Source organism: Semicossyphus pulcher, unplaced genomic scaffold (assembly GCF_022749685.1).
Source record: "Semicossyphus pulcher isolate SPU_LCO1_2020_fin unplaced genomic scaffold, fSemPul1.0.p SCAF_3, whole genome shotgun sequence".
In the NCBI taxonomy this organism is placed as follows: domain Eukaryota; kingdom Metazoa; phylum Chordata; class Actinopteri; order Labriformes; family Labridae; genus Semicossyphus; species Semicossyphus pulcher.
The window spans coordinates 3,407,694-3,434,325 of NW_027211704.1; the positions used below are offsets into that span (position 1 = coordinate 3,407,694).

The 26,632-nt window shown below is 43.7% G+C and overlaps 1 protein-coding gene across 1 annotated transcript in view; it reads left to right on the forward strand.

Annotated features, from left to right (window-relative positions):
• Positions 1-1,469: 1,469 nt before the first annotated feature.
• The window catches only part of tafa3a (TAFA chemokine like family member 3a), a 181,338-nt gene continuing 156,175 nt past the window's right edge, over positions 1,470-26,632 (forward strand). The window contains exon 1 of the mRNA XM_069678395.1: positions 1,470-1,869. The gene's annotated coding sequence lies outside the window, so the exon portion shown is untranslated. The remainder of the gene's footprint in view (positions 1,870-26,632) is intronic.

The following is a 26,632-nucleotide window of genomic DNA, read 5'->3' on the forward strand; positions in this document are numbered from 1 at the left end:
GATGTATTATCATAACTTGGATGAGTTGTCAGGAGCCTTATGCATGTTGTAACACACGAGTTCTTCTGAGTAAGGGACCGTCCACAAATGAATTTGACAAGTTTTTCTGAACTCAGTGTGGGAAGCTAATATGCTATTAAAATGTCGTACTGCTGTATTTCAGTTTGGAAAATTGGATTCTGTCTCTGATAAAATAACATAATTGATCAGCTATCGTTAGGCAGTCAGCTAGCATTAGCGTTCAATCGCTTTCTAGCTAAAATAACTGTTTGATTGTACAACAAGATACCTTACGCAAGGCGTATCAACCTAGCTAACAGAAATGTTTCCTAACGGGAATGCGAGCTAAGAATTGAATTGACCCTTCGCTAAGCCCCTCCCTTGAACGGCCGCTGCGCAATCCTACGTTAACAACCGTAACCGGGTGCAGGAGGCCTGTCGAGCTTTCAGAACAAGTATGGAAATCTGCAAGTCTGACAGCAGATAAGTTTAGAGGGGGGTGTCGTATGTTTTCACTTTGCTGAAGCCAAAAACTCGAGAGGAGAGATGTCGGACATGGATTAAAAATTGTCGAAGACAGTCAGCTAGTCTTCACTAGTGATCCTGTCTGGCCTTCGCTACCACCACCAATGATATCTGCCCAGCCTTTATTTTACCACCCCTTGGTTTGTGCCATTGTTGTGGCAAATTTGTGATTTTGTTGGGCTTTCCTGTTGTGCCTTTAGGAGATCCAGTGTTTGGATGAAGCCCACGACATGCGAGCAATATGCTGACGTGCTTTAAACAAAATGAAAAAGAGGGATAATTTAGTTTAGCTAACAATGGGCTAAAACATTAGATAATGAAAGTTATAGGGAGTCATAACTAAACATTAAAATAAAACAATATATTGACTTACCCTGCTGTGCAAGAACATTGTTGTTCCTGTTTCTGATCGTCCTCAACATGAATTGTGAAGACGTGGGGTATCTGACGCTTGCATTGGGCTTTCGCCTTGATTTTTATGTCCTCTTCACTCTCAACACTGACAAATGATGTTCTGGATGTAGCTTACAAATGTGTTTTGACGTCCTTTCTGTCAACTTCTTTCTGATATTTGGCAACTATTTTTTATTCAGTCATAAAATGGCCTCAATATAGACTAAAATTGATAACAAAAAAAACATCTGTCAATCAACCTAACTGTCAGAACTCACACTGAAGCTATTTGTAATAACATGGAGGAACATCAGCGGTCTGTAGATATTGTGTTGCTGTCTTCAAGAGGGCGCAACCATCTAGTTATCATCATGTAAATCTAGCTGATATTAATGTCTGCACTCCTTCCTGTCACCACTACAAACCTCTACCACTGACCTCCACTGGATGGCGCTGAAACACCAGCGCAGCACCACCTGCAGCCTCCACACACACCGGGATGAATCCGGCTGCTCTCTCATCCGGCGGACACCTCAAATCCATTTCTCTGACTGCACGAGGACGCTGCCAAAACCCAACTGAAGGAGCAGGATTGTAACAAGAGAAATATCATGCTTGAATCCAGAAACTATGCGTGGATGTCCGGCGCGGTGTCCAGCTGCTGAGGCGCTCTGGTGGAGGGGAAGTTGAGAGTCAGAGGCGGAGGACCAGCAACTTTTATAGACTTTCAAGTCCACCGAGTGCAAGTCGCAAAACAGCCCCAGTTTAGACTTGTGTGACTCGGGGGTTTCGCGTGCGGAGAGCTTTGACATTAGAGCTGAGTTTGTAGGTTATGTGTTGTCGAGGGCGTCTGGAAGCGGAACGGAAATGGCATTTCTGTTTTTTGTGGTTGACAATGGAGAATAAATGAAAGGGACGTTTCCGGGGGATTAATTGACAGCACACCGACAGGTAAGTGTCATGTATTTTAACTGTTTAATTTGTGGCTTTTGCAACGCTTAAATGAACAAAATCCAGCAACCAAACAATTTACATACTGTGAATTTCCTAATTCTAACAGCTCACGTGTGACTGCGAAACAGCCAAGCAGCCAAACCCATAAATAAACTGATCGATTAGCGCATCGATTGTTTCCTCTATGATAAATAGTTATTAACTTGTGAGACACCAGCTAGCGCGAGCCACTGGAAACTAATGACTTAAAGTGGCGTGCAGGTGTAGCTGCAGGCTGCTCGGCTTCATGCTGACTACATTCAGAGAAATATCACATCTGTGTAGCAACATGAAACCACCAGTGACTGCTTAAATTAGACCAAAGATAACCAGTTTCCCCCCAGAGATCTGCCCACTCGTTTTGGGTGCACAGAGGAACTGAAGGAGATCTGTACTCTGTGCAGAGACATGAAAAACTTTTTTAGAAAGCTATTTTTAAAAGGAAATGAAGAGAGAGTGTGCAGACGAAGTTATTCTGTGATGATGCATTCAGAGAAATATCTATCTATCTATCTATCTATCTATCTGTCTATTGGTATGCAGTATATTACATTATATCTGATATGCAGTGTATTGAGCTCTTTTTGGAACCCCTTCCTCCCCAAAAATAGTGCACAATCTTTCTGTATCCAAACTAAATGCACCCCTGAACATAAACATTGCTCTGCAGCCTTGTCAAATCTCTCTGAAATTGGGACTTTGAGCTGAATCACAGCGTGGGCCGTGTCCTCCATCAGCCTGATCCCCCTCAACTCTAAAATAAGAATAAAAAGACGACGAGAGAAAAAAAGAGCAGCTCCGGTTATAAGCGGCTTGTTTGTGACTTAAGAAAAGTACAATGCTGTTATCTTGTTGGATTACGCTGAGAAGACACGGATGGAGTCCCTAATGAAAATGGCTCTTGTGTTTGCTGTCAGCTGCCCTGCACACACACACACACACACGCACACACGCACACACACACTGTAGATATTATGATTATGCTTGCACACCACCAATGTGAATATTTCTCTTCCTTCTACCACCCCTCCCCTCCTCTCTCTTCCCCTCCTTCCTCTTTCTCTCCCCTCCCAGTCTATCTCTTCGTTCTTTCATCTGCCCTTCATCCCCTTGACAAGCCTTGTGCGGTCAGCTGTTTTTTTCCTTCTTCCCTCAATTAGTGCTATCATCGCATTTCATCCTGCGGAATATGGGGATGGTAATAACCTTACACTCCTATTGCAGGGTGATACAATTCTGCTGTGATTAATTGAAGTCCCCTCAGAGAGTCAGAGGAGGCGTAGATCTTCTCTTTCACACTCACTGACAGGCAACCCATTATATTGTTTTATAGATCGCCGTCAGTAGCCCTTGAAGCCGCCTGCGGCCCGCTGTTGTTCTGGAGGGTTTTATTGTGCAGTGTTATTGGTCGGTATTGCTGACAGGCAGAGCAAAGGCCACCCTGGGATTACTGGAGATGGGATCCCAGTGACAGTTCCAGTGTATTTGACAGTAACGCCGGCAACTTGGAAAAGATTTGTGCGCTCTGCAGTGCTTGTTGTAAAAAGGGGGAATTTTTTATGGAGCTAAAGGCTTTTAATAAAGTTGTGTCTCTAACTGTGAAGCACCATGACCTTGATATACTGAACTGAGGCCTGCCAACGTGTTCTCACTCCCAACTCGTCAAAGAGGGCAGTGTGGTCTGTTAGCTTCAAAATATGACGCTTTAGGTAGAACTCTAGCGTCAGTTTGCCATGTGCAGGGCTCTGTGGTCAAGTACCGGAATATAAGACACAGTTTTCAGGGTTATTTATTTATAAAAACGTGTATACAAGTTATTTCAATTCACTTTCATATGAAACACCTATCGCCTGCCATCTGTGTTCCTGCTAGCTGCCGGTGTGGTAGTTGAGCTCGGCCTTCGGTCATGTTGATTGTTGTGAGGACGGCGGCGGCACTGGCGATCATAGCGGTGCATGTCTGTCACAAAGCTTTAGCTAGACTATAGCGCCATCGTCTGGGTAAAATACGGTAAGACAATAAAATACCCCTCTTGGCGCCAGTTTAGCTCAGCGGTTAAATCGGCGGCCATGTGCAGAGGCTATGGTCCTCGATGAGGCGGCCCCAGGTTCGGCCCTTTGTCATGTGTCATCCCCACTCTCTTCCCCTGTTTCCAACACGATCCACCGTCCTCTTTAAATAAAGGCATGAAAGGCCAAAGAAAAAATCTTCAAAAAAACAAGAAACATCCCTCTCTCTGCATTTTATACTGGTATATTGGTTGCACCAGTATATAGGACGCATCCCACTTTTTAGGTGAAAAAAAGTTTGTTAAAAGTCTTCTTATACAGAATTTTACGCTAAGTGATCATTATGTAACTTCTGGTCGGATTTTCAAAACAAAGCAGTTGTTTTAGCGATAATAATTAGGCAACATCGGTCTAGATTTTCAAAATAAAGCTGGCTGATAAACGTTATACATTTTATGTCTTTTGGGATGTGCAACAAACCTTAACACAGGGTGTAATGGTCAAAATGTTTACAGTTTGAGGCGCTGGTTTAGCTCAGTTGGCCCCACGTCCAGACGCAGCAGCCACAGGTTGGACCTCCACCCTGGGCCCTTTGCTGCATGTCACCCCCCACTCTCTTCTCCCCATATCTCCTGTCTCTCTTCAGCTGTCCTGTAAATAAAGGCGAAAATGGCGCACAAATATGTTTGTGAGCCTGGTAGAGCTTTGACGTCATCTAACCAACTTCTGTTGGAAGTGCCCAGGTCAAAATACAAACACTGGGGTGACCAAGCCTTTTCTGTTGCTGCTCCCAGGCTCTGGAATAAGCTCCCCGCCGAAATGCGTCTTATTTCTGACCTGGGCCTCTTCAAATCTAGACTGAAAACCTTTTTATTTAGGCTTTTAATACCCAGTAGTGTGGTGAAACTTTTACTTTTATTTTTATTTTATTTTATTTTATTGTATTGCTTTTATTGTTTTTATTGTGTTTTTTATTGTTTTTATTTATTCCTTTTTATTTACTATCTATTGTAAAGCACTTTGGTCCACTGAAAGGGTTGTTGTAAAGGGCTGTATAAATAAAGAACATTTACATTTACATTTACAAATAATCTTAAAAAATGGGCGCAGTTTGGTTATGTTTAGTCACCAAAGGTGATTGGTTAGGTTCAGGGTAAGATTATGTTTGGGTTTAAAAGAGTACAAATGTCTGTAAGCAGTTAATGGAACTAAACAACAACAACTACATATTGTGTACGTAGTGGTACAAACAGCGCTTCTGAGGCGCAACGTCAGCATTTAGGCTACTATTTTTTTGTTTTTTTTTGTTTGGTCTTCTGAGTGAAGTCCTGTGTTTGATGCCAGCCCAAGCTGACTGTCAGCCTCTTTATAGTACGTCACCTGACTTCAGTAGCACATCAGAAACATGAAGCTAGAAGACAGCATCCAGAATGATGCTAGAGGGGTACCTTTAGCTTCATATTTTGCTGCTTTGAGCCACTGACCAAACTGCTGTCTTTGATCACTTGGGGGTGAAAACGGCCTCCATTTCCCCCCAACAACTGTTGAAAGAAGAACGGTCGCTCCTGCTCTTTCAGTGGCGGCAAACACGCTGCATCTCAAACCAGAAGACCGGCTGAGGTGAGACAGATTATCTTGCAATTTCACTTGTGTGTTTCCAAAGCCACCATTACACAGACTTTGCCACAAACAGCGGAGCCCGAGGAAGGCAGAGCGCAGACTGGGGCTTGGGGAAAGTACTTGATATGCATGAGCCACCAGGTGATTTCCAGAGGAAGAGAACACCGTGGATAAGAGGCTTGTCTCTAGTTTTAAGGAGCCACCCCAGGCAGTATTTGTGTTCTCCGCCAGCTTCCCGCTCGCTCTGTCAGATCAATAGGGCATGATATGAAAGTCTGGCGTGTTTGCAGGCATGAGACAAAACAATACACTTTAGGATTTTGCTTTCTATGTGTGTGTGTGTGTGTCGGCACATTCCTGTTGGAGTTGTATTATTAGGATTGCCCGTTGAGGCCCTTTCAAAAGTCTCCATGCAGGACTTCTGTACCTCCTGCAGAATGGGAATGGCAAACCTGCCTGGGATGCACATACTGTACATGTGACAGCCCACTGTTTTGTCATAGAGAACATATCACTGCAGCACCACATGTTAACCATAAAATCCAGGATATTGCATCATTTCTGAGACTGTATTCTCCACCAGCCTTGCAGATTGGGCTTAGCCGAACAATGAGAAGTCAGCCATCTATCTACATGATTACACCCGATTTCAGCACCTCGAGATTTGCTGCTCAGCGGTGTTCATAGGCTAATGTGTTTAGAAAGCACAGTTTGTTCCACCTCTCAAAGCGGCCGCTCGAGCTGCTGGGCTGAATGCATCGGGTGTTTAAAGGGAAATTCAAAAACCCGACCGTAGCGAGCGATCTGCAGCGCTGTGACGCTCGTGTGCAGCTCCTTCATGTACGGAAGGAGGAGGAGGAGGAGGGTGTGAGGAGAGCACATCCCATGTTTTATAGATGCCATTTAAAGGAGCATGCCCAAGATGGGCTGGCTGCAATGAACTGTAACCGCCGACAAAACACCAAGACAATAAACAAACAAATTGGTTTCCTGGAAGCCAGCAGTGTCCCTCTCACTTTCCCGGGCTGATCCTTGGCGATGCAGCAAGCTGTTTTTCCCTCTGAGATTAGTCTGTGAAGCACAACTCCATCTCTTATTTATTCATGCTGATTTGCTGTGTGCTTGTTTGGCTGTGGGTGTGCATGAGTGTGTTTTCGCAGCTGAAGTGCAGAAATCTTCCTAAAAGTGGGTGTTTTTCCTGAGTGTGTGTGTGAGTGAGGTGTGTTGGCACGTCATGCTCGGTGTACACGCTTCTGTATCTCTTATTTATTGTTCCATTAATGCTGTGCTTGTGTGTTGTGATGAATTATATCAGTTTCCTCTGCTGTTTACTTCAGCGTGCATGACTGAGTCCAGCCTGCAGGGCTCCATCATGTAAAGTTCAGATGCCTGTTGTAAAAACCGAAGTTAACGGCTCATGTCATGCGTTTAGAGGCAGCACAGCAAGAGTGGATACAACCTTTAAACTCCTGCATCTTTTATTAGGTATTTGTAAGAGGGATGTCTCTGCGATATCATGTTCTATACAGTTAAAATGGGAGGAGTTGTTTGGGCTACCCCTGGTTTCAAAGCCCCTTTCATTTTTCCTGTAGGCAGTGGTGCACTTCTGAAGCATTCATGGTTATGAAATTCTCTCGGCTGAATCATCCGTACAAAAGATGAACACCCGCTTTTATTCTTTGAAAGTGGTACAAGCCTTTGTACACAAAAACACAAGGTGGGAAGTTAAAGAGAAACCCTTTAGCTGTTCTCTCTGAGTTAAAGTTCCTGGTTTGTTTTACTTCTGATCACACCAACATTGATGTCACAATGTCCTGAATGTCCCTCACTGTGGTGAGAGGACAAGATAAACCAATGGAGGATGTCTAAAACAAAACAGAGATAACTTACTTTTACCTACAGCTCACATGATGCATGAGTGTCGAAGAACTAAAAACACAACCTGGAGTATAAATTAATTTCAGATTCTCTGTCAAGCTTAGACGAATGCTTCACCTATGTTGCCGTGTTTGGTTTGGTTGTTTTGGCGAGACAAAGAAGAAAACATTTTCTGGAATTATCTAATCAAATAAATGACAAATATGCGACAAAAATAATCTCTTTGAATTCCCAAATACCGGGATCATCTTTTGACCCTCCTTTGACGCCCTTTTGGGGAATCCCGTTCCCAGGTTGGGAAATGCCAACGCACAAACTTCATGAAGTGTCTCGACTGTTCAGACTGGCAGCCTAAATCCAGAGCATATTAAGATTGATCTTACAACCTTCGAACAACAAAATTAACACATTAAAAGTCTGACTTATGCAAACTGGATCTAAGCTACATTTGAAGTTGGTGCTTTGGTCCTCCATTGTCGCTCAAATCAGATCCCAAAATGTCGCTGACCAAACGCAATCGTGTCAAATCCAGAGTGTTGGAAGTGCATCAGAGCCGCAGAACTTCCTGAATTTGTCTGGACAAAGGTGCGACAGAGAAATCTGCACCATGACTTAAAACTGTGAAGTTTGGGGTTACGATGGATCTTTACTTCTCAGCTTCTTAACCAGCATTCGTAGTTAATGGCGCCTAAGATCTTACCGCAGTAATCCATGCAGATAAGTTAAAGAGATCTTGACCCACAAATCTGATCACTTGCAAATGACAGTGCGGACTGATTAGAGAAGCAAATCCTTTGTTTCACAACATAATTGTTTCAAAAGGAAAGAAACGTCTCGACTTGGTTCCCAGACAACTTCTTGTGCGGGGATGACGTCATGCAACCAAACTCATTATCCCAGCCCATATGGTTCTGTTTGTCCTGGAAATCGTCAGAGTACAGTTTAGCAGCCATGTGACTCGGCTCGGGAACCTCTCCAGCTGACTCTCGAAGTGCTCTGGACGCTGAGGACAATGGGGTTCGAGTGGAGAAGAGCCTCAGCAGAGCTTAGGAATCCACTCTTCCATGGAGCTGCTTTTGAGCATTAGGCTTTTCTACCAACCCCACTCTCTCTCTCTCTCTCTCTCTCTCTCTCTCTCTTTTTTTTCCCCTCCATCAGTCTGTCGCTCTGTTCCTCTTTCCTTGAGGTAGTCTGCATTTGGCAGCTTTCACTCTCGATATTGTGCCATTGAGCTGAATTCCCATCCGCTCCTTCTCCAGCATAGCAGCGAGGAACTCAATTCTCCAAGCCCTTAACCATTGGCCCAGTGAAAAGGTTGGGGAATTGCAGATTCTGAGAAGCCCACTTCTAAACCCTGGCTGCTATCGGGGTAAGGGAGCTCTCATTTTTTGTTGGCAGATTTTCCCCACTCTCTCTCTCTCTCTCTCTCTCTCTCTCTCTCTCTCTCTCTCTCTCTTTCTCTCTCTCTCTCTTGTTCTGCCTGAGGGTCCTTAGCAGTATGTTTTTTTCCTCTCCTACTCTTTTCTGGTGTTGTTGTCGAGCTCCACCTCATGCCTGTAATCATTAGACTGCAATTTGGGCAGAAAATTACAATTACAGGGTTTTGAAATGAGCTTGTTATTTTCTACGCCTGTCATTTCTTTGTTGGGAAAACAGAAGAATGGCGATTATGGTGTGATTATAATTAAACGAATCGGACTTGATGAAATGGGCAGTTAAATGTCAGAGGTCGCTTTTTTTTTCTCACTGAATCTTGGACAATTACCCCCTGTGGTTTGCTTCCATGATTTTGGCAGGCCCCTTCCCCTGCCCTCCTGCCCCTCATCACGCTAACAATGGCAGGCCGGTCGGGTTTCTCCATCATCTGATCCCGGGCAAATGAAGAGCTGCAGGAGGACTCTTCAAAGCAGGCTACTATCTTCAAAAGGAAATGAACCCCTGTCATTAAGTGCATTGTGCAGAAGCCAACGCCGGAGCCTTGATCTAATGTACAAGATGAGAATGAGAAGCAGAAATCTGGGTGTTATCTCTCCACCATGATAGAATTAGCTCAAGGGTAGCTGCAGTTCAAGCTTCTCTTTCATCCGTTCAAACAGGCCTCCTCTATCAGTCAGTCAAGCGTAATGTGCTGGCACTATAAATACATACAGAATATTTTAGCTGTAATTATTCTCTCGCAGTTGGATTGATCCGTCACATGTTAATGCGACTAACTGATGTAGTGCAGGGTTGTGTTCGAGGGACGTTCAGGCGTCAGTGCTATGTGTAAATAAAGTTTTCCTCGATGCAAACTAATTATTATGAAGACATCTGACAGACATCGTTTCACAAACTATAACAGTCACAAACAGTGATGCTGCATTTAACAACTTAACACTCCTAGATTTTACATTCCCACATGGGTTTGCATCCTGGATAAGATAAGATAGAACTTTACTAATCCTGTAGGAAATGATAGCGCCAGATAGCTCCAATATAAGTAGAAACATAAAGTGTATGGGTTAATGCCACAGAGGCGGTGCCCGATACAAAAATAAAAGTACAATAGTTACTTACAGAAGTAGGCAGGAAGTAATGGTGGCAGTTAAATTGACTTGTATTGACGGTTATTACGCAGGAAGAACTTCTATTGCACATTTCTATGAGAAAAGCCCCAGGTTGTCTCAAGCTGGTTCAGCTCATGTGACAAAGAAGTCCATGCAAAGGTTAAACTGTAGTGAAACTACGGTCAACTCAAAAGAAAGTGGAGTTTATTGATCAGCCGTGTCAATGAAAGCAGTGCATGGTTGTGTGGTTGACATGCGATGCAGGTGTTGAAGTGGCAACCCAAAAGAAGATGATCTAGGACAGGTATCTTGGTAACCCATGGGCTAGATTTTATAGCCTAAGCACAGCTGTATGGCACAGGGAAAAGGACAAAATGAAGACTACTGAGAGGCCGAAGGAGGCTATGTCCTCGCCGAAGCAAGCTACTGATCTGGCCAATGATAAGCCAGCGCTGGTAACTGAGAGGCCGACAGAGGTAAATGAGAAGACGCCTATTCATTCGACCATAGCAACCCATTGGATCGGCTACTGGCTAGGCCGACAACTAGCACACTGAAGCTAGCTACATTAGCCATTGATTTGGCTGGTCATTTTCTTCTGTTGTATTTTATTGGCATGTTGGAGCCTCAGCAATACTGTACATAAATTGTCAACAAAGGAAAGAGGAAATACTTTCTTAGTTGGTAACAACAAATACATTAATTTAACAATCTAGATAAATCCTACGTGTGTCCGGTTGGTGGCGGTAAAGTGGCACGTTGGGCTCCAGTATGCCACTAAAATACAACAGAAGAAAATGACCTGCCAAATCAATGGCTGATGTAGCTAGCTTCGGTGTGCTTGTCGCCAGCCTCAGAAGCTATTGACTAACTGATCTACCAGTGCTGGCTTATCATTGGCCAGATCAGTAGCTGGCTTCGGTGAGGATATCGCCTCCTTTTGCCTATCAATAGTATTAATTTTGTCCTTTTCCAGCTGTACTCAAGCAGCAACTTTTAAGACTAGAAAATAAAGCAGAACTTGCAAAAACTGCAGTTCCTCATATGACCACTTGAGGCTGACTCCAAAAGCGAGTCAATCCCCATAGAGACCCACATTAAAATACCAAGCTTAACAGCAGAATTAAACTGGTTTACAGCCTGGTACAAAAGCTGTTTGGTCTTTGTAGCTCTCTTTGCAATTCATGACATCTGTACAGGGCTTCAATATTTATACTTCAAGGCTTGAAGTTATGCATAATTAGTGGCTGTGTTGGTAGCTATCACATTGCCATGTTGTTGGTGCCTTTCGAAGAATTTTCAATGCAAAATGGTTTGTTGTTTGGTTTATTATACCAACAGACCTTCAAACAAGTATCTGCATCAGCTTCTTTTATGTTAGCAATAATAGGCAGGTTTCTGTGTCTGCTCTTACCTGGTTTGCGACTTCTTTCATGTTTCTCATACATTGATTTATTTGTGGCGGTCCGTGCGTGGGAGTCAGGATTGTTCTCCCACCAGGGATTTGGGCAAGCAAGCAACGAATCCACTATTTTCTACAGGTTCTCTTTGAATTTTTGGTCTAATAAATAAACTGTGGGCAGCTACCACCACTGATAGAGTCTCAGTGTGTGGGAGATACTGTTGCTAACAAGCTAATAAGACATTAGCCTTGAGCTGTGACTGGATTACTAACGTTTGCCAACCTATCGCTCCTTTCCAGCTCCTCTCTCTTGTCCAAACATGGCGACGGCTACGATGCCGAACTCGTAGCTTTAAAACCGCAGCTCACTAACCAAAGGGTGACGTTACTCTGGCCTCGTCCACTTCTTTTAATACAGTCTGTGGGTGACCTCTCCGAGCTGACAACCCTCTAATTTCAGCCAACTGCCTGCTGAGTTTGTCCACAACAGCCTCCAACACGCTGGGAGGAGCGTCACACGTTCCTGAGCGGAATCATAACTCCAGTTTAACTCACTAAATACAATACATGACAGCCTGCTAACAGCATTGATCCGTCCATTGATTTTATGAGGGACAATTAGGTGCAGGGAGGTTGTAGTGAGGGGACATTTCATGTTGTAAAGGGCTGCTCTTCACACCTTGTATGAGGCTATGTGAACATTTCTTCAGCTGAGAGGCTCTCGCACGTTCCCTTATCATTTCCAGTCCTGCCTCTCCTGTATCTGCACGGCACAGCCAGGCTTTTCCTGTTACTGCAGCACATTTCTGATGCTCAGATTGATGTCCTCTTTTCAGTCCAGCATCAATTTTCTGATAAAAGGCGGAATTATAAGCCTTGGGATGGAAAACAATTTTGTTCTCTCTCCTTCCCTGTTCTCTTTCGTCTTCCTCGCACTCCATCTCTCCTTCAAACACACACGATCACACGCGCACACGCAGACAACACACGCTGTGCAGAGTGACTAATTTCTCTTGGGCTTTGGACTTTGGCGTGAGCGAGGGTGAGAAGGAGAAAATGAAAGACGGAGGAGAAGCGGTGGTGCACTGGCAGCCCAGAGGAAGCCACCCACATGGAAGGAGCCTGATACCAGCGTCTTATCTCATCTTTTTGGCTTCCTGTCTGTCTGTTCTGTCTCCGAAACCAGTACGAGCCCAGAGCAACCAGCATGCGCGCAGCCTCACAGGAACTGTGTCAATTTGATCATTGTTTACTCCCCAGTTTCAGGAACTGGAGACAGATCACAGGCAATGTGTGCTGTGCTCCCATCTGCGAGGAAAATCTGAAATCTAAGTGTCATGTTTTTGCATCCAATTTGAGCCGTCTTTGCTGGATTGTGTAGAGCGGAATGGCTGCCAGTCAGTAGGGCTTTGTTTACTCTCTGCAACCTGCTGACAACTGGCTGCTACAAATATCAGCTGCTGCAGAGTCACACATTCTGCCTTTGTACAATTCAGTGAAACATGGAGCTGAAATAGGTTTAAAGAGCGCTTGTGCTCTAATGACGTACACAAATGGATCAATTATTAGATGAAACAAGAGAGTTTTAGACCCAACAGTCATTTATTGATACATCACAAGGTAGAATAACCAACATTTCTTTTTACCAAACATCCTGTGAAATCAGGTTTCTCTCCCTGAAATCTGTCGTTGAAAAGAAAAGGAGTACACAGCTCTGATTTCAGTTGCGACCCTGCGTGAGTGACTGAGATTGCAGGCCCCAGATTCGAGAATATTGAACATGAAGGAGGAAGTCCGGTAACATTTTCTAACCAAGCAAAATTCAGCAACTGTGATTCCAGCAGAGCTGTTGAGCCAACGTTTTTGTGCTTTAAAGTCAATTGCGTCACCGCTCCTGTGTGTATTTTTGGTCGGAAAAAGTAGCAGGCGGAACTATGTTTTGACGTCTGACAACCCAGACTCATCTTCGGGTGGCACAGTACACAAAGGCGTCGCCCTGGTGATTTCCATGACCGATTTCACATTCAGACACACACACAGAAAAAGTCTAGCATTGCCAACGGACAAATATATTACAGGGGCGAAAACAGCTGACGCGTCAGATACCAACAAGACGACGTCGGCCGACGTTAACGCTGACCAACCGCCAAAATCCAAGTCAAGAAAATATGACAACGCTTATCTTGCTCTTGGATTTACAGTGAATATGGTCGGAGATGAAGACAGACCTGTCTGTGTTATACGTCTGAAAAGTCTGGCAGCTGCAGCTAAACTCTGTTTGTTGTTTTTCTAAGGACAGATTGAAGTTCAGTGTTATTGTTCTGTCAAAGTTATTGCACATTTTATTATATTTCCAATTTAAAAAGTCTGATGGAGCAATTGAAATTGAAGTAGTTTATTTTTTGCACTGCAAATTACTAAGTGAAAAGAATGATCTCGACTTTCCTTCAGTAAAAGTTAAACTTGACCCATTTGTGTTGGGGCGGGGGGGCCTGGACATATTTCTTCTTCCAAAGGGGGACATGACAGAAAAGGTTTGTGTGCTAGCGGCAGCTGTGTTGCTAACAGGTTAGCACTTTACATATAAACACAAACAAATATAAGGAACCTCCTTTACATGCCGAAAGTATAACAATCAAAATACAACAGATCTCGTACCTTCCCCTTCCAGCTGGTCGCTTAAATCGTTCAGTCGAGGATGATTGTTGATTAACACTGCCATAGCCGTACACACTCACGCTGGAACCATATTACTACCGGCTATTGTACGGAAGCCCAAAGCAGACATGCTTCCATACATTTTATTTACTCTGTTTTCCCGTGACAACAAGTAATTTCTGTTTGTTTTCTCGAGATCTTGGCGTATTTATCTCGAGATAACAACCCTGCGTCAGATGATCGTAACTCGTATCCCCAGAGTTGTTGAAATAAGCAACATCACAGCGACCAGCCAGTTGTTTTGTTTTCTAAATCCCCCGAAAATTATCTAATTATCACAAGAAAACTGACATAATGAGATAAAGAAGTTGAGTGTTTGGGAAAACAACCAGAAATGACTCGTTATCGCGGGAAAATGGAGTAAATAAAATGTATAGGTGCATGTCCGCTTAGGGCTTCCGTACTATTAACCGAGTAGTTTATGAAATAAAATAAAAAACATGGCTGCTCTGTATTTCATCAGGGACAAACTGCCAACAGTTCGACCACTTACCTTCAGGAAGAAGGGCTGAAGATCCTCTTGACAGAAATATCTTTATTTATAGCTTCAGATTTGAAGGCTCATTATAAAGTGAGAGAGTGAAAACCCATTACCATCACGACATCAAGTGTGCAGCTAATGGTTACTGTTAGTAAGCCATTAAGTGTGTAACTTTATTACTTCCTGACAAGCCGTTCAAGCTGCAGTTGTACAAGTTAATAAGTCAATAGATGGATCTTTTTTTCAGCCCGAAAGCCGGCAGTGACACACATTAGTGATCATTAATAATAAGTCTTCTGATAAACAAAAGAGTCAGCTGAAGAGATAAAACGACTTAGCGGTGATGTATGAGTGACTCAATTAATGGTAGAAGGTTCATTGGTCTTAAAACGTGTGCCTTATTAGAAAGAGATAAACGTTTTATTTTGTCTGAAAAGTTTCCAGATGAAAATGAAAATATGATTCAGAAAAAAATGGCAGCGTTATAGTTGGACTTCAGCCAATGTGCTGCTGAAGAGTGACCCTGCATTCACTTTAACAGTCACTTTTCCTACTTCAGTGTAGGAACAATAATTTCGATATAGGGTCAATACCTGTTTGGATACCACGGCAACAAAAATAGAAGTCCTAGGAACAACAAGGCAGGTCAAAACCTCGTATGTGGCTGACAGCATCAGGTCAGTGTGTGCTTTTGTGGGCGGTGTTTTACAAGGACTGTCCAGATGAGGACGATGAGGACGTGTTTGAAAGCAGGTGCGCGCTGCGGACGTAGGAGAGGACAGCGGAGGAGCAGCGGAGGAGCCCGCCTACTCCCTGAACAAAGTATTCAGAGCCGTGTAGACAGAGAGTCCAATATGCTCCATGATCCGCCATTGCGATGTCGCAACTCTGTGTCTCTATGGGTCAGTCAGTCAGGCACATACAGACCCATGTGTAGGGCTGACTCCAGCCGTCAGCCAAAAAATGAGGTAATTTCCCACCGTCACAGTGCTTGTGCCGAAAAAAGCTGTTAACAGTAATAAAAGGCGTAATGAGCAGGATTTTCCTCTCTTCTTTGGGTTGAAAATCTGACGTACAGCTGTTTCTTTAAAGCTTCAGTACCTCTCGGTTCTATCGAACGTAGAAATCACAGAGATTGTATCGTTTTAAAATAGAGATATCGAAAAGTATCGACAGCACTACTTCTGTGTTCATGAAATTAATCGCTAAAAAATTTTTGTATTTTAATGCTGAGAACGAATTTTGGTTAATTTAAGTACAGCAAGTAGAGCTTTCAAGACCATATGACAAAGTACACGTGAACTGATGTGCAGAAAAGTTTTAGACCGTGACGCCAACGTTTAGTTTCACACGCCGTGTTTCACGTCAAGTTTTTTTTCTACAACGTCTTAGTTGATGTTTGGACTTGAGGAGACCTTCACGACAATTTTCCCTGTTTCCAATTATTCCAACACCTCATGAATGCAGGTATACTTTAATAGGATGTAACTGTCTTGCTTAAATAGTATGCGGCTGAGAGTTTGAGCCAATGCCAGCGCATGTAGTCACATTGTGTCAAAATAAGGCGGGTATTTTCCACAGCTGGTGCACACTCAGAAACATGTTGTCTGAGTTGAACAGACAGTATTAACTAGGATGTAACCTGTACTTACAGGACGTCGTCCTTCTAACGGTGTGACTTTGCAGGTTTTACTGCACTGAACACCTCTGTCTCTTGATTAGCGACTTAATGGAGATAATTCTGCTGCCATTCCCTTCCTCCCTTTTGTACATCTCTTAACACCTCTTCCCCCGGCCCCTAATTCATTTAAACATTTAAAACTCAATTATTCATGTCCCCCGGCCGTCTGTGGCTGTGCCCCGGCCTCCTGCGGCACCCCGAGTGTGCAGAGTGAGTCTGGATGGACACATTCCCAGGCTGCTCATTAGCTGACGCCTCAGCTGACGCCAGAGGTCTAATGCACTCTCGCTCTCTGCTCGCTGTCCCTGCCAGTCCAGCATGTCGTCTCTCACGAGGAGGGTGGGAGGGTTTTCTTTTTTTTCGCGGAAATGTCTTGGAAGTTTTAAAAAGGTTCAAAAGTCTCCTCACCCCATTGGCCTGCTAATAGGAAGGAATATGTTAGACAAGAGGTTAGATCTGGAAGAAAACTCAAGTTCATGGCAGGAGCACGGACGTCAAGACTTGTGTAAACGACTGACATACATTTCTCTTCCATCTCTTAACTTCTGTCCTCGTTTTGTTCTCTGGAGCCGGGCCTCGTGCTCTCCTTCATTCAGCTCAGTGTGTGGGCGGCGCACGGTTCCCTCCTCTGCCGCTTCTTAATTTAAAAGCAGTCGGTACCAGAAGGAAAGATTCAACGGGGTCATTATTTTAGATGTTGTTCAAAGGGAAGACAAGTTTAGTAATTAAGCATCACCAGAAAGACTTGGTGTCTCTTCTGCCAATTAAAGAGGAGATGTTCTCGCTTTTTGCCAAAAAAGGAGTAAATGATCGTCTTTGACAAATCATCTCCATCATTTCTGAGACTGCAATCAGAGAAAATCCATCCAGCCATCCTTTAGCTATACTGCTTAACCTTTGTAGGTTCGCGGGGGGGCTGGAGCCTATCCCAGCTGTCATTGGGCGAGGCTGACACACACAGAGACAGACCTTTCACGCTCACAATCACACAAATGTAGAGTCCCCAATAAACCTGCAACGAGCATGTCTTTGGACTGAGCTGGAGAGAACCCGCGCATGCACGGGGAGAACATGCAACCTCTGCGTCCACTGCGTCCGAACCCGGGATTCAAACCAGGAATCAGAGAAAATGCATGCCAAAAAAAAGTAGTGCAAGTGACTCTGTGAAGCACAGCAATATCAACTTGCAACAAGTGCTGGAAAAAATGACCGAACAAGTCTATTATAAGGACTCTACCTCCCAAGAAACAGCCCCAGTAGCACAAAGTACAACCATCACAGAAGCTCTCTTACCAAACAAACTGCCTCCCACAGAAACGGAGGCATTACAACACTTAAAATAGTTACAAACACAGGTTTGGCTTGCTTTAACCTGGCAGGCTGTGACCCTCCTGACTTGCTGTAGCTGAATGCTCTCACTGCAGGGGTTAAAGTATGAGTTAGATTTACTCTCTATCTGTGATCTTTATTATTTTTTCCATGAGAGCAATACTGACGAGACAAAGTCCATAGGAGAGCCACCTCGACTACAAAGCTCCAAAATCCATCTCCAAGTATTCAGCATATCTGCCTCCTTGTTCGTCATACCATTTAACATACAGTGTTTGTAATGCAGCCAACACAATTAAAGTCAGGCTTACGTTAGTGCTGGGATGAGCGGAAGCAGGCGTTCCTCTCTTTGACTTTCTTCATGTTATATTTGCAGTTTGTCGTACATTTCTCTTCTTGTCTGCCGGCTCGCCCCCTCTCTGCCGTCTTCGTATTGATCTTCGGTTGTTGCGTGCTCCCAGTCTTCATTTTCCACTTTTGTCTGTGTCCATCTGGTGTGCGACTTTGTTTGATAAGAAATCGTTCCATTTAAGTCGTGCGTGTACCATAGCTAGCTAGCATGAGGTGATGAAATAGCCAGATATAACTGTCACAGGTCCAAAAATGAAAAGCAAGACGACATCTCGTTAAGCATTATTTTCTCATCTCCTTGCTAAAAATAAAAGGTTACATCTCCCTTCATTTACCACTGATTCAATGCACCAGCCAGCGAGCACTCTGCTCCCCAAATCACACACACCTGAGAGGTTGCGTGACCAAAAGGTTCATGCTGACGGACTAAAATGCTCCGGCAGTAACTTCTGCTTTTCCCTCTGCCGTCGGTGAGGTGTGCACCAGCCCTCTGCTGTTTTAATAATCCCTGTCACAGTTGTTATTTCGTTGTGCACACGACTAAAGAAATGCTGATTGTTGTTTCTCACTCTACATATGAGAAGGTGAACAACAACTGTGTCGCTCTACAGCGGAGCGCTGCCTGTGTGTGCAGCAGAATGCAAATATTTAGCAGCTTGCTTTTGCTTTATTGTTTGTGTTTTTGGGATGTAGCTGCTGCTGACTCTGTGTTGTCTGCCTCTGTGATGCTTTATTCTGTCTCCCAGTGAAAGGTTATTTAATACCTGTAGTCTATTATAGCTTTTTGCACCTGCTAGAGCTCGTTTTATATACTTATGATCTTTAAGTGCAGTTTTGTTGTATTTTCCGGTTCATTCTAAAGAGGCTACACTGAGGAAGTTTGTGTAAAATTGATTAGCAGATATTTGCACAGAACACGAGTAGAATCATGACAGTTAACACAACAAATCTGATTTATAACTAATGAGCCTGATACGGCCTGAAGGTTCATGTTTTGGACAAATAATTAATTTTTTTTGTCTATTCATATTAGTACATTCAAGTTAGCATTCCTGCACTTTTTAGCATAAACACTTTTTTTGGGCATGTTCAATGTAGTAGCTGGTGCTGTATATACTCGGGATGGGTCATGAATATTCGAATAGTCATTCATTTGTAACAAGTTCAAGCGACTTTTATATCAACTTAAAAATACACTTTTTCCATAGTTTTTTGCGGTACTACCATCAGACGGTGGCTGTAGCGCATCTGAAAGCTGTTTGCTAACCGCCATTAAATAACAAAAGAAGAAGAAAGCATTAGCGCCAGGAGCCAGTAAAACAGGTGTGGCGCAGAGAACAACTCAGAGACTTCTGCAGCCGTCAGAAAGTTCTGCGTGGAACTCGAGGTCACGTGTTGAGGTAAAACTAGCATGTCATAAGTTTACAACAACTATGCAGCACGACAGGCTGATTGTAACCGTAAGAGAAATTGTATATGTCTGTGTATTATATTGGGAACATGCACAGTTTATTATACCTCATGTTTTACAGGAGATTTTTCGGACCACTCTTTGATATGAAAAGAGTTGTGAACAAGTTTCTCTCTCTACTTTTGTCAGCGCGTGTTTGCATGCACAGGAGGTGGGTGGTGGTGCTGGTGGTGGTCTGATCTTCAAATCATAGAACAGATCCCTGTGCTTATCCAATAGTATTACTGCTTGAAATGGCCACGCTGTGTGTCGTGTAATTTTGTATTTATTGGAAGAAAAGTAGAATCAATTAACACAATAATCTAAATTGTAGAAGTTATGAGCCTGATGCAGCCGGAGTCTTAATACTTAATGAAACCTCTTTTGCTTTTTGTCATTCATATTAGCACGTTCAGTTAGCATTACTGTTCCTTTTAGCTCAAAGGGTGCACTGCACTTTCTTCTGTAGTCGCTGGTGCTGTATCTACTGAATCAACACCTCGTCCCTTATGTCTCTGCATATATTTATGAGTTGCGTGACCTTTGACCAGTAAGCTGGTTTCATTTGAATAGTTTCTGCAGGCCTGAAGAGATTATCCATCCGACCACACAAAAGAAAAAGTAAAGTTATGAAAAAGGTCAGAAGAATACATTTGTTTAGAATTTTTAAAATGATTCTCTCGTGTCTCCTCGGGGCTGACCCTCCGGTTAGGAATCAGTGGTTAGTCGTATTTAATCGTTTTTCTGTGTCATTTTCAGCAGCGTTATTTTAACTCGTACCGTCTGTGCGAGCTTCAGCTGTGCTCTCAAAGGCGAGATGAATGAACGTCCTCGCTTTGAGGGATTTCTGTTTGGATTGCTAATGCTCGACCTTGATAACAAGCTGTAGAAACCAAGAGTCTGGTTGTTGAGTGCTTTTTTCTCCTGAAACACAAAGCCTGCAGTACAGGGGCCTGTCACGGATGCCTGAGTGCTGGCCTGACCACTGTATTAGAACTGTGCAAGAAATCAATTCAGGAAATATAGAGGCAATTATTTTGTCTCCCACACTCGCTGACAAAGTAGCAGCTAAGCGAGCCAAGAAGAAAATACAGAATTAAAGAGAAGAAAATAAATAAGTCTCCTCTGTGTTGTTTGGGGACTGTGTATAGAACATGTGGGGGTTTTAAATCCTGTATAGCTCCGCCAAGCAGCTGTAATTAATGAGGATTGTAAATGTTATTGATTGGCTTAAACCTGGTGTGATATTTTACCGTGTGTATAAAGCTTCATAATGAAGATCAGATTCTGGAAGTCAGACTGTTCAGTGTATTTCTGCGTCTATAATAAGGAGCTGCCTATAGAGTCAGAGCTGCCTAACGGGGACTTTGGGATATGAATCATGCGCAGGATGTCTGTTTTCATGCACATAAAGTTCACTGAGAGTCAGACGAGGAAGCAAATAGTCTATAGTATATATATAGTAATAATAGTTTTGTCCTATTTTAGAAAATGCCGTGTTTTCTGATGCACGTTTAAGCTCCTTATAGTTACTGATGGGTCCAATTTAAAGGAGCAATTGGCTCCTGGAAAAAGCCCCTGTCAGTCGAAGGTATCATATTTGAAATTGGCGCCATAGCTGTGGAGAAAGTTGTACATGCAGCTTGTGGTTTCGCCCATTCTACCTTCCTACAACACCCAGCATGCATTGCGTCCCTCCCTCTGAAAGGAACGGCCCAGCGAGAGACGCTGGAGTGAAATACGACCGTTTCTCTGCAGGCAGCGGCTCAGAAATACGACGAGAATATACCGGTGGATCAGCTAAAAAATCTTCTACATTTCAAACCTGAGGATTTTGAACGAGACATGTCATGAGAGGCTGGTGTCCTAGATTCATAGATTCAGGAAGTGTAGTTTAGCGAGCTCCCTGGCCTCCTGGAGGTTTTCCAGGGCCCATTGGAGAAGCGGATAGCGTCCTCCAAAGGCACAGAGCCAAATTGCATTTTTCCCTACTATAATGGCATTAGCTCCCCATGATAGCATGATAGGACTGCGGTTGAAAATTGGCGAGCTGGCCCTTTAAACGCAGAAATGTAAATGTATATAAATGTGGATGATTATGGAAGATAATTGGGAAAATTGTCTGAAAAACAAAACAGCTTAAAAAACTTCCCAATCTGTCTCCAAAATACTGTAATCAAATGAAACCGCTCTGATCGCTGTTTTGATTCATGAGTTCGACTCGCAGCCATAAAATCATCCTCATTAGTATCCGTTAACAATCCAAACGAATTCCTGATTGATTCCATCTTTCATTTCCGTCGTTACATCGTGCGAGATCTGGCATTTCACTCCCCAGTCGGATCTCAGAACCTCATTACGTCTCTCACGCGGAGCCGCTCAGACTCTTATTTTCCCGTCAAATGAGGTGTGCAGAGATCAGCTGTAAGCCATCAGCAACAGAGGCCAAATGGAAGGGTAATATACTTCTCCTTATGCAAAGATGCACAGCTGCCATCTATGTATTAGCATTTGGGAACAACTCAGAGCTCATAATCCTGGGGATAATTAAAAAAGGGCACTTTCCCCCCGTACGGCCTATTATCGGCAAATGAGCTGTATGAGAAGTGAAGGAGAGACAGAGGAAGGAGGAGAGGGAGCTGATGGATGACAGCGAGCAGTTTGTGGGGCCTCCGTAGACTTAATGGTGTGAGACTTGACAGACAGTGATTCTGTATTAAGATATGGAATATCTCGCCCCGGAGGCCTCATGGGCAGCGCTGGGACTCCACAGTTGGACACAGACTCGGACATTTGCATTACGCCCAGGGTTTTCGAAGGCATTTCCCCTTCTCAGAGCCGGAGAGGAGACTTGGCTGCAGACGGAGCACGTCCTCTCCAAAGAGTATGTTCCATGAGTCTGACAGAACATCATCCTGACGGCTGTGACGAGGAGAATAAATCCGCGCTGAAAAGGGAAGAAAATGAAGCGGCTGCGTCTCACTGCTAATGAACTGTGATATGTTATAGAAGCTGTCACTTCCATCTGTTCGGAAAAAAGGGAAGAAAGACCGCAGGGAGGGCCGTCTTCACGTCTCCGGCTCATCCTTCCTCCCCGGCAGTTTGATGTAAACACGGGCTGTTAGAGAGCTGACCTGCTCATCAAGTCAACCGTGGGTAAATAAAGGTTAATACATTCAGCTTTGTAGACCCCGGCTATACATCACTATAGAACACAAACACTCGGAGGCTCTGAGACTCAGGTTATCTCTTAGTTTCAGCTTAAAATTAAAAGTGGCTTATTCTCCTAAAGGGAACTATGGTTCATTATAGCATTTTATTTTGAAAGATCGAGCTGTTGTGTAATTTTTGGGGCCTTTTATGCCTTTATTGACAGAGAGACAGTGGATAGTGTTGGAGACGGGGGAAGAGAGAGCGGGGATGTTGCGGCAAAGGGCCGAGGGTGGGACGTGCGATTTAACCACTGAGGTAAACCGGCGCCACCTGTCGTGTCATTTTTTCTCATGATAACATTGTACTCAGAGGTTACAGGTCAAAATACAGGTGCAAATTTGACCTGATGAACTGTCAACTCATATCTTGGTGTTGATTGTGGTGTTGGTTTTTCGTCGGCTGTGCACATCCTCAAAAATGTACAAGATGCAGTGTGTACATGAACGGTAGGAGCGGTGTGGAGACAGAGGGGATGTGTCGGGGTCAACACAGCAGCAGGGACAACAATGGCAGAACGTTCCGGAGACACAGACCCCGTGGTAACGGATGAAAGGAACAGTTTATTAGTGAGTGTAACGGCCCGTGTGTGAGGAGCGTGCACCTGAAACAGCAACAACAAATGCGGATTGCTGGTTTGTTTGCGTCTGCTTTGCAAGGCTTCGTCAAATTACAAGCTAACAACTTAGGATGGCCGTGATGCACCTCTTCATCCGCAGAGTTACATATCTACAAGTAAATAAAAAACAAGCTACTCTTTGTGTTTGTGCTTTTTGGACGCTGGTTGACGTAGTTGTTTTATGCAACAGAAATATTTGCTGTTGACTTTTCCTCGCTGTTTGTCTTGTGATTCTTGTGTTTGTGGCTCATGGTGATATTTATAATCCTTTCATCTTTTTCATCTGCCGGGGAATCTCACTTTTGGACACTGTTGCATTGATCGTGTGTATCTTTCATGTGTCTGCATGTGTTCATTATTGGTACAACACATGATATACATGAATATTGTATGTGTGTGGGAGGCACCTGGTAGTTGAGCCCTCTGCCGGGGTGGGGCAGACTCGGAGCTGAGACACTCCTATTCATCACTCCGAAGCAGGAGTTCATTAAAAGAGCCCACGCAGCCTCCTGTGTGGCTCCTGAGCCACGGCCGGCCTCCCCTGCTCGACAAACAGGGTCACAGAGTGAGATCATCACACGTGGGTTCATTTCAGCGAGAGAAAACGCTGGATGGAAATCCTCACACTAAATAAGCTGTTGGTTAATTAATGCACATAATAAGCCGTCAAATCAAACACTTAAAGTTGCAAGAACCACACGAAGGATTTGATTTAACAATGTATTGATGATGATGATGCTTGGACTTAGAGAGGTCAAACTTATTGCGGCCCACGTTTAGGGGATGCGTCACTGGGGATCTGCTGTAGCACCCGGGCACGATGAACCCCCTCAGGGCCCTCCGGTCAGGAGGACAGAAATAAACAGAGGAAGAGCAGGGGTGGGAGGGAGGGCAGCAGAACAGGTGAGTGAAAGAGGAGGAGAGGGGGAGGTTTGAATTTATATGAATGTAGGAAGAGGCGCGGTTGAGGTGTGACCTGCTCCTGAAACTCAACACATAAAACGTCTTGGTCTCAATTCCCCTTGTTCTGCTGGTCTCGCATCACATCATTTGCTCGCCCTGTCAGCGCACGTTGTGATGATGATACCAGAGCGGAGAAGGTTAGCCTGCTAATAGCGAACACGGTGACTGGAGATATGCTCCCATCAAGTGTTGTGGAAGGAGAAGGCTTCTGTGAGCTGATGGCGTTTGTTGAGCCGGAGTTACGGAGCTACAAGAGTGGAAAACATGTGAGTTACGTGTGAAGCAAGACAGAACAGAAGTCCATACAGGCCGCTACCGCTGTGACGTGTGACAACAGAACCAAAACAACAACGTTAACTGAAGGGTCTGTTAAGGTTGTTCAGTGCTTTTGAAATTGTTTCTTTCTATCGTTGGCAATCTGTGTACATTAATGTGAAAGTGTTAGATAGTAATGTTCTCTTACAGGCATACAGCCTACCATTTCAGGGCCGGGAGGTCCGTGTCCGACGTGTGTTTTTTTAACAGTATCTAGTACTCGATTACTCGTTCATAAAGTAATTAGATTACTCAAATATTGAAATCACTGGAAATGCCCATCCCTTGTAAAAATCTTCATCCGTCTCCCTGTGGTCTAAAACAAATACAGATTTTTAAAGATGAGAAATCCAAAGCCAGACAAAGCGAGCAAAACTTTGTAGCCATGAGATGCAGTAAATGTGATCAAAGACGGCTGTCATCAGAGAAACATGTCCACAATAACATTTTAAACTTTTCTTGTGTAAGCAGTAGAGTAAGAGCCTGAGGCAGTTATAACCTCACTGCATTCAAAAAATATACTGCTAAATAAACCAGCAGCCTCTGCCTGCTCGTTCACTGAACAGAAGCACACGTAGTCTTCTGCAGGATTCTATTGCTGAAGTTTACAGCTTTAATTAAAAACTTTATATTCTACACTTTTCTGTTGATTTTTTTTGTTTGATTCAGAAAGTTGTTTTTGTAGTGGCTTCATTCTCCTTATTTTAGGTTTTATATTGTGTCACAGTGTTGCTCACTTTGTAAATTCAACATAGAAAAGAACATAAGTGAGCGACATTTACTGCCTTTATTGTGTATGGGCTTTGTTCACAGCCGACATTTTTACGTCCAACAGGAGAAAAAGCACAGGTGTTAATAATCACTTTAAAGTCGAGGTGAAATGAAAAATGTCATTTTAATCCTTTTAGATCACATCCCCGGTAATATTGTGCATCTATTTGACAATATAGGCCAAAAAAAATACAGAAAATCCATTTCTTCGTATTCTTATATCAAAATCATTTTTTCTTCCGGTAAAACTAAATTTCACGCGTGCTTACGTAAGTTAGCACCAAACAATTTCAACCAATCAATCTGCAACATTTAGCCGCAGAGCACCAAGAACGCTCGGTCAGTTAGCTAGCTACTGCGCTGTGGAGAACGTCTGTCTACGCCCACTTCTCAACGATCAAATCAAATCCCTCTAATGATATGTCCCGCCTGCACGTCCTGTTTCACTCGGAAATACGTCACGATACGGAAGCTAGATACTCTCGAAATGTTGTTTCAGCTCGACTTTAACAATGGTTCTGTTCTATTCAGGTGTCTGAGAAAGCCATGACAGGCAGTCAGCATGCACACAACCAGGACCATGACATTGAAGCAGCTAAATGGAATTCAGCCATCATGCTGCTATAAACACCTGCGCTTTTCCTGCTGTTGGATGTAAAAAAGTCCGCTGTGAAAAAGGCCGATACTTGTAAGTAACACAACCAATGGAATGACGGATGACTCACACTTGGCAGAGTTAAGAAAAAAGGCAGAGTTTAATCTCCAGTCCAGGTTCGACACACAGGTAATCACAATAATCCAAAAGGTGCAGGCAAAAAGGTAAAGTCAAAAATCATGCTAACGTCAAACACACAAAATCACTCAATAGAAAACAGCTGGAACAAGGCGACACGAAGGAACGCACAACAAACGTAACGAGAGGGAAGACACACAGACAATCACTGTGTCACTAAGGGCCTCTTATGGAATAGCTTTATGTTTGAAGTGTGTGTTTCTCTGTGTTTGTAGGCAGACTGCAGGCACACATAACCAGAGTGATGTTGCCTCTATGTGTGATATTACCCAGTTTGATTCTAAATAAAGAACGTCCCTCTTTGAATCTCAGCGTGACTCTGACGAACACACAGGGGAGTATCTGACAGCAGAGGGGCACACACACTTATGTTTTAGTGAATGTTTCTCCAGTATCAGAATGCAGCGAGGCCAGCGTACACCTGCTGGAGGTGGAACATACATGGTTAATCATTTTAACCTTTTAACAAGCTTTCTTCATTTTGCCTGGAAACCAATGGTTGCGATGGTGACGTCATTTGGAGCCAGAGCTGCGCAGTAGAGATCGGCGAGTGGCAACTTCCGCTTACCAGAACACACACTTAGC